This window comes from Lolium perenne, chromosome 4 (assembly GCF_019359855.2).
Source record: "Lolium perenne isolate Kyuss_39 chromosome 4, Kyuss_2.0, whole genome shotgun sequence".
NCBI classification, from domain to species: domain Eukaryota; kingdom Viridiplantae; phylum Streptophyta; class Magnoliopsida; order Poales; family Poaceae; genus Lolium; species Lolium perenne.
The window spans coordinates 300,739,224-300,756,496 of record NC_067247.2 but is presented as its reverse complement, the minus strand read 5'-3'; the positions used below and the strand labels follow the sequence as shown (position 1 = coordinate 300,756,496).

At 43.5% G+C, this 17,273-nt stretch overlaps 2 long non-coding RNA genes across 4 annotated transcripts; both read left to right on the top strand.

Annotated features, from left to right (window-relative positions):
- Positions 1-9,082: 9,082 nt before the first annotated feature.
- Positions 9,083-9,668, top strand: LOC127349002 (uncharacterized). Its single transcript, XR_007880063.2, has 2 exons — positions 9,083-9,158; positions 9,357-9,668. It is a non-coding gene; the product is annotated as an uncharacterized lncRNA (long non-coding RNA).
- Positions 9,669-10,003: 335 nt separating this feature from the next.
- LOC127349001 (uncharacterized) lies at positions 10,004-12,712 on the top strand. Of its 3 annotated transcripts, none has more exons than XR_011756865.1 (5): positions 10,004-10,084; positions 10,991-11,079; positions 11,351-11,406; positions 12,117-12,299; positions 12,409-12,712. It is a non-coding gene; the product is annotated as an uncharacterized lncRNA (long non-coding RNA). The 3 variants fall into 3 exon arrangements; XR_011756864.1 differs by having other exon boundaries at positions 10,991-11,109; positions 12,409-12,711; XR_007880062.2 differs by lacking the exon at positions 11,351-11,406 and having other exon boundaries at positions 10,991-11,109; positions 12,409-12,711.
- The last annotated feature ends 4,561 nt before the right edge of the window (positions 12,713-17,273 follow it).

The window sequence follows — 17,273 nt, the reverse complement described above, 5'->3', positions numbered from 1 at the left end:
TGTAACATAAAACCTCTCATGAACTGAATGAAGCCATATTATGGCTTGTGACTGTGACTAGAGGTCATTGCGGATCCAGTAATGGCCATGTAGTTCCTCCTAATTATTGTACAGACCATGTGAAGATACATACACACATGATTTCACTTGATTCCGTTTGTGAATACCAATCTAGTAGTAAGACATACTTCCTCAGTTCCTCTGGCCCCCACTATATCTTTACTATTAACCCACAATGCGACCGTGGTACGTCCCGCAGGTATGTTGCCCTGTTGAAAATAAACCGGTATGGTCGCCGGCCGGAAAACTCTAGAAAAAGGCCGATCTCCGCGAAGGGAAGGCAACTCACTCCGCACGCGACAAGTGGCGCGCTGTGGTGCCAGAAAATTCCTGGGAAGTGGTCTCCCTGCTCGCCACGTGTCGCAAGGGGAAGCAAGGTGGGGATGGGGGAGGAGAGAGAAGACTGAGTTGTGTCAGTTTTTCCCTTTTTCTTCTAGATTCATTTTTTCAAAATGAAATATCTTGAGAACCGTAAGTCCAAATTGCGAACCGTTTTCACTTTTGAGATCCTCGCGTCGAGATCTTCAAAACTAGATCCCATGTTGATAGGTTTGGAGATACTTTTTTTTCGTACTTCCAATAGTAGTATGATTGTACCTGTGGTATGTACCTAACTGTTCCTGTGTTTCAACTGAAAAGTATTTCTGTTTTTAGTGTGTTTGATGCAGTTTTTCCCTTTACTCCCTAACTGTACTCGCCCGTGTGCGGGACTGTACCTGTACTTACGCGCGACTATACCTGCTCGTGTGTGCACTGTACGTCTGTACATGTACTTGCTCGTGTTCACGACTGTACCTGCTCGTATGCGCGTTTGTACCTGCTCGTCTGCGTGACTGTACTTGTACTCGCTCGTGTGTTCAACTGTACTCGTGTGTTGTGCGTGACTGTACCTGCTCGTGTGCACGGCTGTACCTACTCGTGTACTTACTCGTGTGCGCTACTGTACCTGTGCTTTTTGTACTAGTACTTCCTCGTGTGCGCGACTGTACTTACTCGTATGCGTAACTGTACCTGTCTAATGTGCGCGACTGTACCTGTACTCGTCCGTGTGCGACTGTATGTACTCGTGCACGCAACTGTACCTATCTCGTGCACGTGACTGTACTCGTGTGAGTGTGGTGCATGTAATTGTACTCGTGTAGAGCTAGCTATTAGCGCATACATGCACGGCATGAGTAAGGAGAGCTAGCAGATGTACGCGCGTACCGCTAGGGGTTTGAGTGCACTTGCAAGGACGAGTACGCGCGCCTGGGCAGGGAGCGTACGCGCGCGGCCGGCCGGGGATGAGTCAACGTGTGGGGGTTTGTCCAACTTTCGGGCGTACGCGACGCGGTGAACTTGCCACGCGTCATCAGCTCGTTGTTCCAAATTTCCCTTTACGAAGGTAAACCTTTTTCTAGTGGTACCCACCTCGCCGGCCAGATCCAACCTAGGCACGCACGCAGAGCTTGGCCCATCCAACTGAGCTATAGGTTCGTGGGCCAATTCCTACTAAAATTCTAAATTGGCCAGCTACTAATTGGTTGCAAATTAATCTTTACAGATCCATTAGTCAGGCGTGCCACGTACACGACTCTTTCCGATCGCAGTACTTCAACCGGACTCAAGTTTGGCCAGTATCGCATGATCACTTTGTAGGAGTTTCATAAGAATTCAATAATTTTGCACGAAAAAAAAAGAAACTAAGTTTACCCAAAAAAGACGAAAAAGGAGGAAAAGGAGGATAAAAAAGTAAGTTTACATGAACTACCATCACCAAGGATCCGATGCACTTTTGCTGAAAATAATTTACTACATCCATAAATCGATGTCTCATTTTTATCAAAATTGAATGTACGGGTCTAGATACATTTAAATTTAAATAATGTTGGAACATCATTTTATGAATAGATAGAGTAAGAACCGTGGTAAAGTCATCTCCTCGCTTGCGCCGCTCACAATTCACCTCTATCTCGAACCCATGGGCCGCGCCCTTGCTCACGTAAAGCAACCCTTTGGCCCACGAAAACAAGTACAAAAAATAAATAAAAGGGAAGTCGACTATTATACATACTCTGCTACTATATACGATCACATTGGTATTGCTATGCACGCGCAGCGGCAGTAGACAGGTCCCCACAACAACAAAAAAACGGCAGTAGACAGGAGTGCACTAGGCACGCGGAATACACTCATGCCAATTTGAGCCTACTAGCGCATAAGTACATCTCCAACGGGTCGCTCGAAATCGACCGCGCGTCCGTTTGCGTTGGGTGCACCCAGCGGCAACATATAATTTTTTTGTGGTTTTGCATTCTTTTAACTTAAGAAACATAATTTACATTGTGAATAAAGGAAAATAGAAAAATATAAATACTAAAAGATGCATACGCCGCCTGCTACCCCAACCTACTCCTCCACGTCGTCGATCACGACAAAGTCAGGTATCTGCCACGGTCAGTTGGCAACCAGCGGAACATACGCCGGTGCCACCGGTGGTGGAGATGGAGGTGCAGGAGCCCACGGGTTGAACGGCGGAGGTGGAGGCGGTGGCGGGTGCGGGGTCGAGTTCTGCAACGCCTATTGTAGGGCCTCGTCCTCCGTGAGGCCTGGCGGCATGATGTCTGTGGCGTGCCAGGGCAGCGGCGGCTGCATTGGTCGGTCCACCTACAACACGAGGACGCCGAGCTTCTCGATTTCCTCGTCGGTCATTGCCGCCGGGAACTCAAACTTTCGGCCCTCCGCCATGGCCGCCTGCCAGTCGTGAAAGATGCATGTGATGAAGTCGTCGTTGTCGTCCTTGGCCTCCTCTTTGTGGTAGGCCATCGCGTCCTCGTCATCGTCCTGTGAAGTTGTAGGAGGAGTCGGCGGATGTAGTGTTCGATGACGAGGTAACGGTCGCCGCTCAAACGGGAAGTCACGGTCGCCGAGGAAGCCCGCTTTCCTCCTCGGATCGTCCTCTGGCGCGCCAGGTGTGCCATTTATTGGATTCCACGACGAAGGTGGGATCGTCGCGGAGGTCTGGCGGCAGTTACCGCCGCCTACATTGGATCTGGGCGCTCCTCTCTAGCTCGCGATGGGCACCGGTGGGACAAGCACCTGGCGGCAGCTGAGTCGCCAGCCCCCGCCAGGCACGTGGACGTCCCCCCAATGGTTGCACGTCACTCAGTTTGCGTGTAGCACCGCCCCATATCGACGGGGAGCGGCACCCTGCTTAGCCGTGTCTCCTTCTTGATGCCGTTGTCGAATGCCTCGGAGTCATGCTTCTTCTTCCCCATGGATGCGGCGGCGCGAGGAGGTGAGGGTGGGATCGTAGGTGTCGGTGGTGTGGGCGATGACAAGGACTATGCTGGTCACCTTATGAAGGCCGGGAGCGCGCGCAGGACACGATGCAATTGATTGCGACGCGGAAGTCCAACCGTCGCCTGCCATTGCATGTCCAGAAGAGAAAATGGCGCCATTGATGGCGAAGACTACGGCACAGACGCGAAAACGAAGACCACCGAAGAAGGCAGGATAAAAAAACAATGTCTCGGAGAGACGCAGCAACGCGCGGGCACTTAGCTAGTTATATACTAGTACTAGCTAGATAAAACATGATGCAGGTGACCTGAGTAAGGACATCTTTGATGTCCAATTGAGACGAGCATAATTTTGAGGAAGTTGTGTATATAAATAATATCCAGTGAGAGATGTACTCTTTGTATATGAGCATTGCGGATGCTTGCACTGCCAAGTTCATACGTGTTCTAGTTACAGAAGTCCTCCTAATAATAAGATCTTGGAGAGTAGTGATAGTAAGGCAATTCTGACCAGAATTGATCCAGAATGTATGGGCTTGCGATGCATCAGGAATTCGTCCTTTTCAACCAATCGAAAAGCTTGTTGGTGTATGTTATGCTTTCCTCTTGATCAATATTTCCTCACTACTAGGAGGGAAAGTGGGTCAGTAGGAACCAGAGTTGTGGCCTTCGTTGTTGGCTCCATCAGGAAGGTAACTCCACCTGAACCAGAGTTGTGGCCTTCGTTCAGTTGGCCCACCGAGCAGGAGCGGGGGATCACATAATGCTATCTCTGACAGCCGTCCTACTGCACTTCCGGCGAGAATACGCAGTGCGCACTCGCCCCCAGGATAGGGTCCGCCGCCATGCAACCATGGATGAGAGCATGGATCCTTGAGGTTCCTCATTGACTCGTAGTGGTTTGCCTTTAGTCAGGTGAGAAGATCCAGGGCAGCTGGGCTTAAGTGACAAATATCTGTTGGCCCGGCTAAATTCTTCCTATAAATGTTCAAAGACTACTCAGCCATCCAAGGCACCTGAGAGGGGCAAAACGATCTGAGCCACCCGTTTCACCCTCTACAGTAAATACTCAGTCCCACTTTTCACAGCAGCCGTCCGATCGGCGAGTTTTTTCCTCACCTGCTCATCTTCCCAACGAGTCTATGACGCGTGGGTTCAGCAATATGCGGGGCCCAACGGTCAGAGGCAGCTACGGGTGTTAATTCGCGTCGCCTTTGAGTCTACAGCGGCTGAACGGTGAAAACCTAGATCGGGGACACACCCAATCCACTCCCCCCAATCCCCGCTCCTCCTCTCCTCCCCAACCCAAGTCTCTTCTCCTCCCCAATCGCCGGCCGACCTCTCTCTCCCGCTGCAGCCACGCGTGAGGCCGGAGAGGCCACTCCCCAGGCGCTGGAGAAGCGTGAGAGGGCACTCTCCCAGCCGCAGAAGGCGTTGGATTGGATGGAGGCGAGTGCCGCGCCGCCTCTCCCCTCGTGGAAGGCTATGCGTGCCGAGATCGCGCTGGGAGGATCCGCGGCGGCGGCGACTGGAGGCGCCGGGCGCGGCCGGAGATAGGCCGGCGCAGGGTGGATCCGCTCCGGCGACGACCGGAGGCGACGGGCTCGCGCGGGGCGGATCCACGGCGGTGGCGACCGCAGCGCCAGCGCGGCTCGTCTACGTCGCGGCCTCGTCCTCTCCTCTTCGGATGTCGCCGCGGGGAGGCGGCCGTACCGGCGTTCTGGCGAGGAAGGAGCGCATCGGGCCACTGCGCGTCGCACACCTATGTCGCGGCCTAAGGTCAGGACGGGCAGGCGGCCGTGGCAGCATTCCTCCCCGGAGTCGTCTGCATCTTCCCCGCCAACATCCTTGGCGGAGTTCCTCCCCAGTTTTTCCTCGGTCAGCGGTGACTCGTGGCGGAACAAGGGCTCCTAAGACGGCTCAAGCGTTGCGGAGGAGCTGGGTCGAAGTCGCTGCAGTGGGGTGAGCACCGACGGAGTTGGCGACGGGGAGAAGATGCACACAAGGAGGATGGCACGCAGGGGGTGTGCTCTTCCTGGCTGGGAGGAGATGACGTGATTGATGTATTCTGCTTTGAATTTGTATAATTGATTCAATGAATTGTTCACATAGGCTAATACGTTTTCTCTGGTTGTAGTGCAGGCTCAGTGTGAGATTTGGACTGAGATTGAGACTGAGAGGTGCTATTTGCTCATTTATAGACCCTTCTTTTTACTATGAGATTTCTTCAACTTATTTTTGCTCCCGAACTGAGGTATGTTTCTTGAGAGGTGGAAAATCAGAAGCTGTGTATGAACCGTACTGGTTGAGGAGCATATGGAGATGAAGAGAATAGGAGCTTATGCCGGCTGGGTTGTGGTATTTTTATAATATGGAGATCAGGTGGTTCTACAATCTCATCTTAGTGTATCCTAAATATATCGTTTTTATTTCTGCTGTAATCTTGCTGATTTGATGTGGTTAGTGTAGTAGTAAATCTTGCAGCCACCAACTGATGCTTTTGAGGTTTAACTTTTGCTTTTTTCTTGAGTAGGTTGGTCTAAAGGTGAAGAGCTTCAAGGCCTTGTCAGTTTGCAAGGCGCTGGTTGTTGATGTGAGCTTATTTGGAGCCTCCAGATTATCCTGGGCATCATCAAAAGGATGGCAGCAATGGCGTAAGTTCTGAATAGCTCTGAATCTTGAATGATTCCACTGGACACTAATTACCAGTTTGTTGTTTCGCTGGATGTAGAAGCAAATTAAGATGTGAAAATGTGGGGATTCAATAGCTGATAATTTTTTCTGCTTGGCTTACTAAAAAAGAAAAGCTCTATATATGATTGTGACAGGTTAATTGTGAAGATATGAGACTTCAAGAAATAACCTTCATATTAGGTCTGGTAGTCTACATCCCCAACTTAGTGTTAAGGTTCGTGTTGACTTTTAAGGTTTGTGTTTTTAGCGCCTGGTGGAGTGACTAAATTCGTGCCTTGTGGAGCGCAATGGTATATTTCCTTTAACTCGAAAAAAAGTTTCTGTAGTTTATATACATGTTGTGCAGCATATAGCACGAGGTTCTTTTGGAATTTGATTTCTTTAGATCATTTACCGATCTTTAGGTAGATCTGGGCAGGGGCATTGTTGTACGAATCTAAATTGACTTTTGTTAGTTTATTTACTTTTTTTTTTGCGCTTATGCTTTGGTAGTTACTAAATCATATGTTATTGTTCTTTTTGGGGCTTCCGTCGCTCTCTACTTCAGAGACTGTTGTTGGTCGCTATGTGATGCCTATGGTCGTGTTCAGTTTGACGAGATCTTTAATTTTTGAAGTTACAGAAAATTTTAAGGTTTGTGTTTTTAGTGCGTTGTGAATGATTCTCACTGTGATCATCCAGGATAGCAGGTGTAGTTCTATTGAGCGTTAGTGTTCTGCTTCCATATATCATGTTGGATAGTGATTGCATCCAGATTTTTTCTATTGTTTCTTATTTTTCCTTCCTGTTTACATGGCAAAGAGATCTGTAGTTCCCAAGCATACGCGGTAGGGCCTCTAGAAATATTTCCTATTTTAGAGTACATCTGTCCATCTTATTCCTTCCTCACCAATTTAATTCTATTTTGCAGCCAGACTCTGGATGTCCAGGAGTTTCTTACACCACAGCATTAGTGTTCGTGGAGTCCATTGTTGTTGCAGGTCTACCCATTCTCCCCATCTCTATTTCCCCTCTTTCTTCTCATGTACATTGGCACTATTTGCTCCCTAGAATCTATAGTATGCAATATGTGCTACTGACCAAGCATTTGATAGCTTGAGTAATGGACTATAATAATCGATCTATTTCATCATACATGGTCGTAACTTCTTGTGATTTGAAGATTTTTTTACATAGGCATGCGAGTGTCCAGTTGAAATTCCACTTGGAAAGAACATTTGTTGGCTGAAACTATGTGATACAGAGAATGCCCTATGTCTGATTGCTGGGTCCATAAAACAAAGAATTTGAGAAATATGTAGACTTTGAAGGACCGCTCATCATGTTAATCCCCCGACTGTTGTGAAAGCTGCCTATCAGTTTGTTTGGTCCCTAAACTAATAGTGTCATGTCTTATGGAATATATCATGCGATGTTAAGTGTGTAGGCACTCAAAATACCTTTATACAATTGGATATGAGATTCGTACAGCGCTTAGAACAAAGACTAATTAAATGTTTTAAGCTCTGTCCTAAAAAAATGTTCTAAGCTAGACATAATTGGACCACCATGACGGTGGATTTTCCTACAGTTATCTTAAATGTTTCATTTGTCAAGGTTGACCTCTGTTACATGACATACTCTAACCAGGAGTGAGATGTTTGTTGATGATACAGGTTGCAAACCATCGGTTGGAGATCTGCTCTGAGGCATACCAATATATTTTCCAGTGGGTATATATAAATTTTGTTGTGCTAAACAATTACCATAGTGTCAATGCTCGTTTAGTTAAGTTGTACATGTCTTTCGAGGTTTGCGTGTTATGTTGAATATGTTCATTTCAATATATTTCATTTAGTTGTGGGATAATTACACATACATTAAGTTGTACATGTTTTAGTGTGGCTTCTAAAATGAAAAATTATCAATCCTTCTCCATTCATGTAGTCTTGCAGTCCTACAACCTAAAATATGATGTTATGATCTGTGCTTGACTCACACGTAAACATTCAGAAATTTTTGTGTATTTCAGAACATAATTCTATCTTAATTAGGTTAATATTGGGTGCCTGTTTTGACTAGGCTTTTGGCTATTAGGTGAATCTGGGCTAAAAAAACATCATAAGTATGTTTCTTCATGCACTTCTCGCCAGTTAATTTGGATGTTGCACCCGCATTTGAACTTATTTCTATACAGTATTGTGTACTGATACTAATATGTGTATCCTCTCCCTTTTCTGCCAACTCTTTTTTCGAGGCCAGTTTGGAGGCTAAATTGATTTTGCGCTCAAGCATTGCTAGATGACTTTCTAGGAAGCTGCATTGACATATGCAAATTTACTAATTTTCGGAATACTCCTGCACGATGAAAATATAGATTTGCTGGAAGCCAAACATGTGAGTATTCTCTTAGCGATGTTTTTCAGTTCTTTTAGTTAATGCTATCTCAACACAAGCTTTGTTTTCTTCTTCTGAATATAAATGCACATCTGTAACTTTAGGATTGATTTCCCATTTTTAACAAATAAACAAAGTGAATGGGTATTCTCTACAAGGATTTTTGCTGCTTTTATGGCTCCTCCCTGGTTATGTCTGACGATGCTGCTCCATTTCTCTATGAAGCGAGTCTTAATTTCTCATTCTCACCCTTCCATCATATATTAGCTTTCAGATAAGGCAATTTTCTATATTCGTTGTATTCTCAATACAAAGACGTTGACAACCAATAATGCTTGGTTCTATTTTTCGTCTGTTGATATGTCCTTTAAACTGAAGTGTGAAGGTGTTAATTTTGTGCATTGCATTCGTGTGTCCACTTCAGCTACTCATAAACCTGAAGTAGTGTGTTATGAGTAATCTGATTTCGACACTTCTTTGTGGGGTAATCTGAAGTACTGTGTTATGAGTAATCTGATGGTACACCTTCTGCTTGCTTGCACAAATAAGTAGATAAATTCAATGTATATACTGGTCTTATTGTTCTGTTACAGATGTTATTTCGTTGTGCTTCTCTCTTTTTGTGCATATGTTCTACCTTTTGTATTTATAATATCTTCTCGTCTTCTATTGTTAAGGCTTGGCCGGTGAACTTGCTGACTGCCGGTAATAATATGTCATGAATGTTGAAGAAAAGCCGTGTGGCAGGTACATTTACAATAAACTCTTAAACTTAGCTGACTATAAGTAGGAATAAATTGAATTCTATACTTTTGTCCTGGCTACAAAGACGGAAAATAACATAGTATAATAATGGAGCAGCTGTTTATATATTTGAAATTTATTGTCCAATTCTCAATCACTTCATGTCGAGCTACCAATATTGATTTTTCATTCCTTTTTCAGGAGAGAAATTTCTTCATAGCATCGACCATCAGACCACCACTAGCAGTGACCAGCGAGAGATAGTGGTAGAAGGTAGTTAAAAAAGTTGAACGAATCGTTTTTCCAGTAGAAGCACCAATGATAGCAAAATTGTTTGATGTATAGCATGCATACATGTTTGTATTATAGTTCAATTCTTTAAGGACTTCATTTTTGGAATTTGACTTTTGGAACATTATAGGCTCATACTCCTTCTATCCATTTTGCTCTGTTCACAAAGACATGCAATGATATTTGATTATGTGGTTGTTTCATGACTTCATGTGTGTTAAACTGGGTATTTAGAAACTGTGGTCCTACATTGACTATCATATTTGATTCTCTTAATCACTCGCATGATACAAATGCTTATAGTTATAACCAATGGAGAACTTGTGTTGCCTCAAAAGAATGGGCATGCATTGGAAATTTCTTTCGGTCAATGGAGAACATGTGTTGCCTCAAAACGGAGCTAAAGGATGGGGATATAGTTGAGTTCGGAATTGCAGTTTTCTCATCTACTGATTCCGCCACTTGCGCGATAGCGCAACAGGTCATCTTCCACACCTCTCTTTTCGTGTGTCTTATGCTTTGTTGTGTCCACACAATAGTTTTTCTCAAATTCTACATCTCTCTTCAGGCTGCAGGCAGGGAAGCGTACTGGAGGGTGGCTGCCGGGGCTTGGCGTGAGTTCTTGATGGCATGGTGAGGTGAGAAATCTTTGTTCCTTCCTTTTTGTTTTTTTTATCCTTGTTTCAGTCTTGATTGTTTCTATAGTGATTGTTACAATCCATGCTATCTTCTTTCCCCTACATGGTTAGATTTTTGGTTAAACTGCTATGTACAATAAAATAGTGATTCGCTGTGGGAAAGGCTTATGTTGCATTCCCCGATTTATCTCCAGCAGCAAATACATCGTTACATGTTTCAAAGTTATGAACTCTAAGCGGCAAACATTGGAAAACAAATCGGTGGCTTTATATTTTGAAAGCTGGACGCAAATCTAATTTATTGATGTACCGTTTCTAAGAATTTGATTACCCATTCATGCATTAATACTTTGAGAAGTGTACCAATGTGTCCTTCTAATTCGTATATGATGCATGAACATGGTGGTTAGCGTAAGAATCATCCATTTGCCTCACGTTTTTCTTTTGGAAAGTAGACCACTGGATATTTCACCCGTCTTGACATGTAGAGTATTTTGGAGCAGTACTGTACTTGACATGCATAATTATATTGACTTCATTTGATGTAGATTCCAACTCAATCCATATTACTAGAGATGACCTTCTACATGTGTTATGAATATATGACCTATAATTCTTTTACCGATTTTATTTGCTCTTTATAATTCATTGATACTATTACATTAGTATACTGAAATAAAAGTAGTGCATGTAGATTAAGAAAATCTTCATTTCTACATAATGCAAGCCTTTGCCATGATTGTCCTTCTTCTTGGTACTTATTTATTTATCATCTGAATTAAGTGTTATGTCCCTATTATTGTTATCCCTGTGCATCTTAATTAAGTGTTATGGCTCTACTAGAAAATGCATCATGTTCCTTCTTTTCTATTTTTTAAGAAAATGGTTCTCACAATCTGATTTAAGGGAGCAAGACATCATCAGGTTTACTTACTGATGTGGCCTCTGCGTCCCGTGCGCTGGTGGTGCAGTCCTCTCAGATCAGACACAAGCAGGTAGTTGTAGATACCGTATCTTCAAACGAGGTAATTAATCATAAACAAGTAACTATGCAAATTTGTTTGTGACATATCTGAGCTTGAAATTATATGTACACAACCCGCATTAGGCCTTGGGTTTAGGATGGTTTGCGACCGTGTGTTTGTTATTGAGGTGCTTCATAGTTGTCTTCCTCTAGCGTTCTGGTCTTTTTCTTTTTCTTGAGTAAAGCACTCTGATTTTCAATTGCTAGCTAATTGATTCTTTTCCTGAACACAATGTGCGCAGGACTGAGAAAGAAGAGCAGATTCTAGATAAAGAGTATGGTGGAGAAGAAGACCAAGGTGATTTATCTCTCTTGTGAACACAATCAAGTTTAACCCGAGCAATTGGTTAATTGGTGCTTATTGTTAGTAACTAAATATTCCTTAAGTATATAAAGCACAGAAAATGTCATTGTATGTATCAGGATGTTATATGCTATTCATGCTCTGAGAAATATTTCCTGTAGCTTTCCAGGTTATGTGGGTTACCCTTGTGTTTGATAGTCCATTCTTGGTTGGTGAGTACATTATTTTTTAGAAACATGAGTTTACCAAAAATATCTCTGGCCTAGGACTGTTAGTAAACAATTATCCATTATAAAGAACAAATGAAATTTAGTGTCAGTAGTCCCCCAACAATAACCTTTAATATGGTTTCCTCATGAATTATTACACTTTAGAGTTCAGAGGGTGCCATGATACTCAGCTTCTTAGAGCAGCTCAACACGACACCCCTTTGCTGACGGTTTGATCTTTCACTTTGTTGCTTTTCTACCGTCCAATCTCACTATTTGATGAAAACTTTTGTCACACCGCTGGTTAGTTTGGTAGAATAGGTGCCATTGAATGATACTCCCAGTTGCCTATCATGTAGGGATTTTGAGGTATTATTTTGTGCTATTGATGATAATCCACTGTATTATAATTAATCTGTGTTGTAGAAGCTTTAGCTGATCTGGTTTTGTATCTTTCGAAATAGATTTGAAGAGGTTGCACATGTTCTGTTTCAGTTACTCATAGCATCTACAGAGTGGGCCAATATTCGAAAAGAGCACAAGACTTGAGGATTTGAGCATGCTTGTAGGCTAGAAGCATCAACTTCAGACTTCGTCACTTGTTGACAGTCTAAAATTGACCCTGAACTGATATGGGCACTTGCTAAGCAAGATGTCAAAGACAAGCACCAGCTGAAGGTTCTACCCCAACTTATATAAATTGTTTGTTTTAGTATATTTTGTTAATTTCCATGTAATATGTAAACCATTGAAGTTAGATGTTAATCACACCATGTTTGGCATGCAGATGAAATAGAAAATACAGCCGGTAAAGGCACCAACGAAGGAAAACCTTCAGGCGTCAAACATGATGGAAGGATGTTGGATGGTCAGGTAATTAGTATAATCTACATGCCTCAATGGCCTTTGTGGGCTGCTGATGATCACCCCACATACTATGCAATTTTACTCCTTGGTGCTTGCACATCCATGAAATCCATATCCATGAAATCTGGATGTACTGGATTCCACATGCTGCATGCATAAGTTTGGTTCTCTCTTATATAGAGTCCCCAGTTTTGTTCTCACGTGTTATAGCATTACAGCAAGTATATTATGGCAATGAGGAGTTTCATTTTAAATTTGTATTATTCATGTTTTCTACGGTCATATATGTTCTTCTCATTTTAGCATTGCATGTATTACTCTGTTTTACTATCAAGGTGTGTCTATTGTTCTACACAGCTCGTCACCGTCAGTAGCTAGAGATTTGTCTGATACTTGCTTGTGACAGCATCTACTTACTCATAAAGTGTACAAGTACAAACTTATTCACAGTATTATTGCTTTGTCCTACGGTAGTATTCTAGCAGAGTATTTTGGCTTTGTCCCGTGGTAGTACTCTAGCTTAGAGTATTCTAGCTTTGTCTTATGGTAGTATTATTGCTTTATGGTTCTTCTAGGTAAACCATCTCAGCTTCAAGATCAGAATTCATTTCTTGGAGGCACTGGTTTTACTAAGCCATGTTGGTATTCAGGTGCATTGCCTTGTATTTTAGTTCATTATAACAATACTTCTTGGGTAAAAATGATCCATCAATTATTTTTGAGGGAAGCAAGATGTTTACGATGCCCTCATTATAACAACACCCATCATCTTGGCATCATTCCTGCGTTTTGAGTGATGACAGTGTGCTTAAGGAGTATTTTTGATGTGCCATTAGGTCAAGTTAAATAATGGGAGCAGGTCACCGCTTAAATATTATCATCACTCCCTTCAGTTGGGAGAGTGACTATTATTTGTGGCCCTATAACTGAATATAGGTAGCTTATGTTTATGTACTCCCTCCGTCCCAAAATGTAAGGCATCTAACGATTAGTCAAAAGTCAACATTTTTTTAAGTTTGACCAAGTTTATACAATAATATAAACATAATATTGGAAATTAGAAAGCATGAACTTTCATAGTCTGTAGCTTTGAAATATTTGTTATTACCACAACCCTTTTGTCATTGTTGTGGGCTAGCCCTTCAAATCAAATGTAATTTTGAAGTCATTCTTATAGCTACTTTGCCAGCTGCGGTACTTGATCAGGAGTAAGCCAGCGATGGCTTTACTAAACTTACATCGTTTCTTTTATTCGACCCTGCTTTATTCATTGGGTTTGCTACTTTATAGACAACCATCATATGCTAGAAAGGAAGTGTGCTAGAATTATGTTGCAGGCCGTAAGTACAATATGTGGATGGATCAAGAACTATATATAAAATGATGCATTTCTTTCTGCTTGGTCAGCCTGTAAGTTGATGAAGAAAACTTTGGCCTCATTAATAATATGTAAACTTGTTTGGCGGCAGGCTTTTGTCAGGCGGTGGCGGTAAATTCTAGCGCATGCATTTGTGTGGCCTGTTGTAGCCAACATCAGCTGCAGCCTGTGGACAGGGGGCCTCCTCTTTTCTCTACCTCCAGCACTCTGGTTTTCAATTGCTAACGGATGTTTTTCTAAACACGATAACACGATGTGTGCAGGTTTGAGGAAGAAGAAGGAAGTATCAAGAAGACCCAAGGTAATTTTTCTCTCTTATGAATAGAAGAATCTTAATCGCAATGTGTTCGTAGGAAACCTACTCCCACTGACATGGTGAAATTCAATATAGATGTGGCATTTCGTGAGGAGTTGGAAATCGGAGGTTGGGGTACAATTTCCAAGGACTAAACGGGTTATTAGGTTTTTGTTGCAGGTGGAATGGTCAACTCACTTGTGCATCACAGACGACACTTGTGCATGCAATTCAATTCCATTTACTGAACAATATTGTATTAGTCAGGCTATTTTTCTTTCTTCTATAGACTGATCCTCAAGCTTGAATCTAACCTATATGTCTTATGAAACTGTCACAATTCAATTCAACTATAGGAGTTGAGGTCGAACTTATGAATTGTGACTGATCCTCAAGCTTGATGGCATGGTTCGAAGCTGGATTTGAATATAGTTCGACTTATGAATTGTGACTGATCCTCAAGCTTTGAATATGTCTTATGAAACTGTCACAAGTCAACTTGTGCATGCAATTCAATTCCATCACAGACGACACTTGTGATCAGCTAAATTCCAAGATAATTCTTAATACTAAAATAAGCTAAGACTTATAGGTTAGATTCTGCCATTTGCGCGATAGCGCAACGGGTCATCTAGTTATGTAGCGCACTAAAGATTTTTCGTGATGCAAGCTTCCTTGCGGTCTTGTGGATGAGTTACAGAACACAAACCACACGATGCAAATAAGTGTCTCTGCTCTGCCCTTAGTATAACGAAATCCTAAAGAAACAAAATAGATGAGCCGCAAAATAGCATTCTAAGCAAAGGAAAAAAAGGCTATATGTAATTCCTAGTACAATGGAAGGCTACGGTTTTGACAAGAACATGAGCACGAGATTCCCATTTCCGAGGCAAAACCTATGTATTGATGAAACTAAAATCTGAGTAATAGTTGTCATGTCGCTAAAGGAAATGCCTAGAAGTAGAATTTTGGGGAAGTTATCTGTAGTCCGTACTCCTGTTGTCGAGCTTGTCAAGGCACCAAAAACGTTCCCTGAAGTATATAATACAGTTCGGAGTTCAGAAACTCCAGCTCCACATTTCTCATCCAAGATGCATTTCTGGAAGTCTGAAAACCATGCGTGGCGAGCCTTGCCTCAGTGAGACTTTTGGCTCCGAATAGTGAAGAGATTTAGCCCTTGAGATGTCAGGTTTTCTCATGCGTGGATCATCTACAGCCGAGCTTCTCAAGCCACGAAAAATGCTATAGTATAGTACAGTTTCGAGTTCAGAAACACCTTTTCCTCGTTTCTCATTCAAGTTGCCTTTTGGCAGACCGAAACAATATGTGGGAGGCCTTGCGCCAGTAAAACTTTAGACTCGCAATTAAGAAGAGGTTTGGTGTTTGAGATGTTAGGCATTCTCATTTGTGGATCATCTGCGGTGTTTGGTTTAAATTCAAGACTCACACTTGGGTTAAAATAAATCTTGTATGAATCATTTTGTAACATAAAACCTCTCATGAACTGAATGAAGCCATATTATGGCTTGTGACTGTGACCAGAGGTCATTGCAGACCCAATGGCCTTATATTTCCTCCTAATTATTGAAGTGACCATGTGAACACACAGCACTCATGATTTCGTTTGTAAATACCCTCTAGTAATACAGTAAGACATATTTTCTCTAGGCCCCACTATATTAATATATACTAGTAGATGAAGCATGATGCAGGTGACCTGAGTAAAGATAGCTATGATGTCCAATTGATACAGTACCCATGATTTCGAGGAAGTTGTATATATATAATATCCAGTGAGAGATGTACTCTTTATATGAGCATTGTGGATACTTGCACTGCCAAGTTCATACGTGTTCTAGTCGCAGAAGTCCTCCTAATAGTAAGAAAATCTTATAGTGATAGTAAGCCAATTTTGACACCAGAATTGATCTTATATGAACTGGAATGTATGGGCTTGCGATGCATCAGGAATTCACCCGATTCAACAAATGGAAAAGCTTGTTGATTTATCAAAAAGCCATGAAGGGACGTGGGCCAGTAGGAACCCGAGTTGCGGCCTTTGTTGTTGGCACCATCACAAAGGTATCACCAGCTGCCCACCAGGTTTAGTTGGTCCACTGAGTAGGAGCAGGGGATCACAGAGGTTAGCTTACAGCAGTCGCCCCCATGGTTCACCGCCATGCAACCATGGATGAGAGCATGGAGCCTTGTTCCTTATCGTGGTTTGGTTTTAGTCAGGACCAGGTCAGAAGATCCACGGCAGCTGGCAGATATCTTTTGGCCTGAATAAATTATGTAGCGCACTTGGTTTTTTCATGTTTCCAGCTTCCTTGCCTTTTTTTTTTCTTGAAACGGGGCAAAATGATTTGCCTTTCATTGATATAGGAGAAAAGAGCTGGCCCGTTTATGAGGGAAACTGGCCGAAAAACCGTACAACACAACACCACACGACAACCCCAAGGCTGCGCTCCACACGGTTAGACGACCACCTAGCTCGACACCACACATCAACGCAACAGGCGGAGAAGAAAGACCGGAACCACCGCTCCAAACTACCACGCCCCAAGTCCGTGCCCCGCCTGGCCGAAGACGAACTCGCCTCTGCCAAAATCACCAAAACACTCCATAGGTCCCTCTCACCGATGGTCATCCAAAGAGAGGTCTCAAGAGGCAAAGCGACACAAAAGCGCCACCCACGCTCGATCCCGCAAGGGATCTAGGGTTTCCCCCGGAGAAACCGGGCGAAGGAACAAAAACACACCGCTGCGACGACGACTTCAAGAAGGATGCGGCGCCCACGGGCATCACCGTCATCGGTCCTGGCCAGCTGCCAGGACAAGGCTTTCGCCTAGCGATGAGTCTAAGTCCTCACGGCCACCCAACAAGGACCTGCACAACCACCACGCATCTCCCCCTCCATGCTCCTGACGATCATCAAGCGTCCCTCCCGCCGCCACGCCTAGGCTCCTCGTCGCCGCGACAAAAGCCGCCGTCCGGATCATCACCGCTGCCCGCAAGATAGTTGCCGAAAGCAACCAGAGCGAACCCGGGCAGCCATCACTGCGAAAGGAAACCAAAGATCACCGCCAGCATGGAAACCTCCTTGGCGGCC